General features: G+C 37.6%; 1 long non-coding RNA gene across 1 annotated transcript; it reads left to right on the forward strand.

Annotated features, from left to right (window-relative positions):
• The first annotated feature begins 1,726 nt into the window (after positions 1-1,726).
• Positions 1,727-4,751, forward strand: LOC124267733. Its single transcript, XR_006896110.1, has 4 exons — positions 1,727-1,885; positions 2,867-2,931; positions 4,028-4,107; positions 4,546-4,751. It is a non-coding gene; the product is annotated as an uncharacterized LOC124267733 (long non-coding RNA).
• Positions 4,752-7,163: the final 2,412 nt, after the last annotated feature.

A 7,163-nucleotide genomic window follows, 5' to 3' on the forward strand; every position in this document is an offset into this window, starting at 1 on the left:
GTGTATTTATGAGACGAATTCGTGTAACCGGAAATCAAATGATGACAAAAATAGCAGTGAATGGTCGGGACCGACAAGTACTTCGTGTTATGCATAATATTCGAGACACCGGCATTCGACTCATCGAGATTTGACTGTATATGTACTTATGTATAATGCACAGTACACATAAATATTTGTTTCCTGGTGTGACATTTAAGGCTTATTTCGTGTATGTGCTGATTTAAAATTTCATCATATTTGTCAGATAATTCATTTTCATATATTTGTATATATGCAATATTGTGCATGCATATTATGTTACATGCAATATTAGTAAATAAAAAATGTCACCATATTTTCAAATGACTCATATTCGTATATTTGCAGGTGCTATATGCACTAAACAAAAATGTGATAAACCCTACTGTTTACCAGCAAGTGCTGGCATACTTGCATTTCTACTACAGACTACAGCTTTAATCCACATTGTTGTAAGGATTAGTACGGTCCAGTAATTTATATTTCTACTACAGACTATAGCTTTAATCCCCATTGTTGTAAGGATTAGTACGGTCCAGTAATTTGAATCCCTAAACAAGACGCAGGCAAACAGAGAACACCCCATATATACATGGTAAAGTTTGAACAGTAAGACCCACCACAAGATCCCGAAACTATGAATCATACAACTTGATGGAGGACAACTTCTTGTTTACTCATGAGTGACTTCCATGTAGATTCTTACAGTAGGTTCTAGTGACTGGAACCAAATGGTTTGACTAGAACCAAAGTATATGTACATAGTATGTTTTGACAAACTGCAGATTTACCTTAAGAACAACATGTAATTGAATAAGGGCCTGAGCTGATGATGAGCCTTACCAGCCTGAACGTGCCAGGATCACCCTAACCCTCTCTGCTGCATGTTTCATCTTAATAATAATAATATAGTATTATAATAATAATCCATAAAGTTATAAGCTTAATTTTATTTTTCATTCTCTAAATCAGTAACTGCATTCATACCAGGTACATAAACCAGCAACTGGAGGTCAGTATTGAAACCGATGTTTTGTAACAGTGTAATGATGCAACATGTGCATCTTATACACAATAGAAAAAGGTGGACATATGATGCCTGTTTAAACAAAAGAAGTTCCTGAGCCAGACCAAGATCACCAAATGAGCAGTTGTTAATATTTCAGATATGCCCAGTTTTACCGGTACTTACATGGATATTTAGTGAAATGTCCAACAGAAACCACTTCATCAGTTTATGGAGTGATGAGGTAGACCAGTGGTTATGCTCGTCATGCCATATCACATTATATACCACAGTTTCACTCATCAAGATGAATGGATGATGTTGATGTATGCATATGGCTATTATATGTATAAATAGCCAATACTTTTATGTGTGCAATGTAGAAAAGGAACTTTATGCAAACTAGTATCTAGTGACAGTGATCAGTGTTTGTTGTCATTTGTAGTTCAACTAGCTCCTATTTACTTGCACATGACAACATGGCAGTAATAAGCATAGGTCACCTGTGTGACACTGATTCCAATGGCCCTAGAAAAAGGTTTGTTTATTGAATAGACACGGAAGCAATACCACTAACCACTACACCACGGAGGCGGTCCCAATACCAGGAGACTAAGTGGATCAGTTGTTGAAGTTCTGCAAACTTGATATCATGATATCAAAGCACTATTTGGTTTTGTTACTATTTACAGGCAGACATCATATAGCAGGGCTTTGTTGCATGGGGTGTTAAACAGCAAGTACATATTGCTGATGTTTTTCAGTGAGGAACAACTTCAAAGGCATGAAGAGTTTGTGTCCAGCTTCCCAAGACCAGACCGAAGAGTCAACATTGCTGAGGGGTATCTGTCTCATGCTGTACGTACTTTCATTTCATATGAGCTTCATGCAAAACATGAATTAGTATTCTGTAAACAATAACTAAGAGGATGATATTGCAACATTTCAACATTCAGTAATTCCTGAGCAGAACTACTCTCTACTGTCTGTACCATGGAAGAATACTTAGTTCATGAAATTATCAGATTGAGTGAAGTTACTTACATTCTGTACTAGGCCTGTGCTGCTGTCCCTGCCCATGTGTTTCTGTATGCATATTAAATTTCACAGGTATTTGGGCAAGATAGTTAACTGAAGCTTCATGTGTATCAATGGCTTGAAATTGTTCTAAACCTGTGAAAAGCATTTCCCTTCCTTGATAATAAGAGATATGGGGAAAATGGCAAATCGGTTTTATATTTAGATCTACACAAAATAAAAAATTTCAGTGAGGCTAAGATGATGAATTCAGCATGCAATATCCTGGTAGTCATGCTAAAAATAACTGTTATGGTTGTGATAAAAGAAACATTGAAATTCAATTTTGAGTGATTGCATTATTTTATTACATTAAAGTAGTTGTATGGAAAGTCTGCTGTTTGCTGAATTAATTACAGTGGAAAACTCCAGAGTGAATGAAAGTGTGTGTTGATATCACCCAATGGTTCTGAGAAAACATTGCAAAATGTAATGTTTGAAAAGCCTATTGTAACATACCGGTATACTGTTAACACCATGTAGTTTGAGATATGCTCATCTTTTATGAATACTGTCTGTTGATAGTGATTGTTAACATAACATGCTTCTTATATTGTAATACTTGTACACATTACACTTGTGTGTAGATATTTGTGATGATTATGGAAATTCTTTGGTACATTTTATTTCCCTTAACTGGAAGAATTACTTTCTGCTTCAAACATAAAGACTATAGGAAATTGCTTCTCATGCATGTATTTCTGTCACTGCCATACATATTACCTTTTTTAACCTTTCCTTCATATATTGTTGCTCTTCCAGAGTCATCAAAAGATGCTGCTTTACCTGACTTCAACTTTAACATCAACAAGGCTGAAAGATACACAGTAAAAACTATATTCTGTGATATTCTGTGACACACACACAATTCCTGATGGCATTCCTTATGTTGAGCTTATAGGACATTGCAGAGGAATGAACTTGATTACTTATTTGGCTTCACAGCAAATGATATATATCTCCATTTTATAAAAGAAACTTTGGTAGTATTACTGCTATTACATATAGCGTGTTCTACCCATGATAGATATTGTTCTACCCATGAAAGATCCTGTTTATGTGATTCAAGCGCAATGATGGGATTGACTGAATAAATGTTGTTACACACGACCGGGGCACTAGGACAACCTATGATCACCTATGTCCTTCGCCACATGTTACACACAACCGGGCACTAGGACAACCTATGATCACCTATGTCCTTCGCCACATGCTTAGCTCGCCACATGTTACACACAACCGGGTGGTACTAGGACAACCTATGATCACCTATGTCCTTGGCCACGTGTTACACACAACCAGGGTACTAGGACAACCTATGATCACCTATGTCCTTGGCCACGTGTTACACACAACCGGGGCACTAGGACAACCTATGATCACCTATGTCTTTGGCCACATGTTACACACAACCGGGACACTATGACAACCTATGATCACCTTTGTCTTGCCACATGTTACATACAACCGGGACACTAGGACAACCTATCATCACCTATGTCCTTGGCCACATGTTACACACAACCGGGGTACTAGGACAACCTATGATCACCTATGTCCTTCGCCACATGTTACACACAACCGGGACACTATGACAGCCTATGATCACCTATGTCTTTGGCCACATGTTACATACAACCGGGACACTATGACAACCTATGATCACCTATGTCCTTCGCCACATGTTACACACAACCGGGACACTATGACAGCCTATGATCACCTATGTCCTTTGCCACATGTTACATACAACCGGGACACTATGACAGCCTATGATCACCTATGTCCTTCGCCACATGTTACACACAACCGGGACACTAGGACAACCTATGATCACCTATGTCCTTTGCCACATGTTACATACACTTGGAAGTAACCAAAAGTTGACCATTATGTAAAAACTGGATTTCTTTGTTTAAACAGGAGGATATACTCAGGGCTGTTACGACTCTTCAAGTGCAAAGTGGACAAGAGGCTTGAAATTTGACATGAAAGCACATGATGTAAGAATACTTTTATGATATTTATGTTGAATTAATAATTAGAGACATTACATGCTTCTTTGACTCACAAAGAACCATACTGATTTATAAATTTGGAGCTTTGTGAAAACAGTTATTTCATAGTATGAGCTTAATGATGAGATTCTATCACCAAGTATGAGACAGTGAAATATTTCCATAGATGAAATATTGGCATTTTCCACAAACTGATGTCATAGACTAGTTCTATACATATACACAAATGAGCATTAATCAAGCACCGGTGTGGTGTGTGTGATATTTGAAAAATGCTTATAGTTTGTAGAATTAGAATTAGCAAGTGCTGTTAGGCAACTGGATCTGTTGACATTTTTTACATTGATGTAAAAGTGATTCATGATGCTGTGTGAGTTGTTTTATAAGAACAAAAAGTAACACTTATATTTTTGGGTACTTCAGAGCTGCCACAGATTACATAATGTATGTAGGGGTGAAGGAAGCAATCATATTCATTCTGATGGATGTGATGAACATGACATATGAAGAAGTAAACCTGGAGTGCAGGTCCACTGAATTTGATGCCAGCTAAGTTCCAGGAAGAGGAGTACACATCACTGTTGATGATGAGTGACAGATAACTTGATGGACTATATAATGTAGGGGACACAGTGAACACCTCGTCTATGTCTGCAAGTGTCCATCCCTATATACGTCAGTGCATCTGTCATCATGTTGTTGGTGGGGCATAATTAAAATTCTTTTACTTATTTCACAAAACACAATTGTCAGATATATCACTGTATAGGACCGCAGATCGCGGCTCTCAGCTAATGTTCAGAGCATTGAACGATACCACGCCATCAAGCGAATTGCCTTACATGTTATTCAATATGCGAAGCTTCCAAAGCGAGGTATTTCCCACTGTTGTATCACGCTACCGAGCAGAAAGCCACTGGTATCGGGAAACAAACAACCATGCATATTATTTGAGAAATCTGTTTATAATAATTTCGATTACGTGAAAATGAAAATATAAAAGAAAAGGTAAGGGATATTATGACATCGCCGCGCATTTTTTGCTCCCTTCATGGTTTAACTGGACATTATGAATGTGTAAGCTTGCATTTTCATTAAATATTAATTTATTTACGTTGTAGTTGTAGTATTTGAATAATATGATATAAAATAAATTTCATATTTAAAACAGTAGGATTAGACCTTTCAAATGGTGTATGATATGTAGTAGCAATAATGTTTTGCAAGCTGATATTTTCATTGATAAACATAGGCTTCATCTATGACCTCAGAGTCTCTGGGAACTCGGTGTCATGTTAGTAAATGCCTCTGGTTGACTGGTGTTGAAAGAGTTAAATACATATGACAATGTCCTATTTGTCGTTTATTCCTTTTGTTGTGAACAATCATGAACAGTTCTCATAAGATCTGAAAAAATCATGTTTTTGGTCCCAGATTTTATCTCATCTTTTCTGAGCCAGGTTTATCCCTGTGAGCTGTATGCAGAGGTACATTTAGCATGTAGTTTGGCAGGTGGACACATCAGTTATACTATGTCAGGCAACTGTGCTGGATTTATAGTAAATTACATGTAGTAAAATATATCTGAAAATTAAAACTATTGGCCCAGTACATTCAGAAGTTGCTCACAAGTTTGAACAGCTACCATCAGCTGAGAAAACATCTTCAAATTCCATAAACTGTAGGGTTTAAAGGCTTTATCCCAATTCTGGTCAAGGGCATGTGACGGATAATAATAGTTAAAAATCAGGAGCTGAAAATTCAAAGTGCTATCTTGACCCAGTACATTCTGAAGCTGCTCACAGGGTTCGAATAATAATAGTTAAAAATCGCTGAAAAATGCTATGTACTATCATCAACTAAGAGAACATCTTCAAATTCCATAAACTGTAGGTTTTAAAGACGTTATCCCATTTCTGGTCACGAGCATGTGACTAATAATACATGTATAATGCAGAGTGAATGAAAGAGAAAGGTAGAGCATGAAACAAACATTACAGAACTGATGAACGTTACCCTAACCTGGGTATGCCTAAAACTACAAATAATTTCCATATATAGAGATTATTTATGTCACCATGACTATGCCGCCAATCTGATTGTCACACAGTTCTTAAGTAATGATAGTTGTGGTTGTATGAACCACCAGTGGCGACCACATCAGTACCTAATGTAACCACCCCTTGTACAGACACCACCAGTGGCGACCACATCAGTACCTAATGTAACCACCCCTTGTACAGACATCATCAGCCAGTCTTCTTCTCATTGTTTGAACCACCAGTGGCGACCACATCAGTACTTAATGTAACCACCCCTTGTACAGACATCACCAGTGGCGACCACATCAGTACCTAATGTAACCACCCCTTGTACAGACATCACCAGTGGCGACCACATCAGTACCTAATGTAACCACCCCTTGTACAGACATCATCAACCAGTCTTCTCCTCATACTGGCCTCAATCATCAAATTCTCAGGATCAGAATGTGCTTCCTCACACGTTGTCTAATAACTGTGTGGTTAATGTTCAAGTCAACAAGGTAGCACTGATGTTCCAGCAGGACATGTCATGCATGCCAATAACTTGCCATCATGTATTTTCCGAAAATCTACATGACATTCCGTATCTTTTTTCACCATTGATGACATACATAAGTGAGCTATGATGCTGTGTAAACATTGATATATTTTTGTAGTTCAGAGCAGCCACAGAATACCTCATGTGTGTTGGGGTATAGGTATATTACATTTATTCTGATGGATGTGATGAAAAAAACAACAATGAAGAAGTTAACTGAAATGCAAATGAACAGAATTTGCTGCGGACCAAGTTCCAGGAAGAGGTGTCCACATCACTGTACCTGACAAGTGATGACAGTTATCTTGAGGGACTACATCTATGACTGGACAGAGTCTGATGTTTGTTATTAGTGTATGTCGCATGCAGTAAACATCGGATAGTAAAGTTATGCCTTATCTCCTGTATTTCATGAACTTGGCTGTTATATTTCTGTTATCAAAACTGTCTTCTGTGAT

This window comes from Haliotis rubra, unplaced genomic scaffold (genome assembly GCF_003918875.1).
Source record: "Haliotis rubra isolate DU_JTF1 unplaced genomic scaffold, ASM391887v1 Scf1333, whole genome shotgun sequence".
In the NCBI taxonomy this organism is placed as follows: domain Eukaryota; kingdom Metazoa; phylum Mollusca; class Gastropoda; order Lepetellida; family Haliotidae; genus Haliotis; species Haliotis rubra.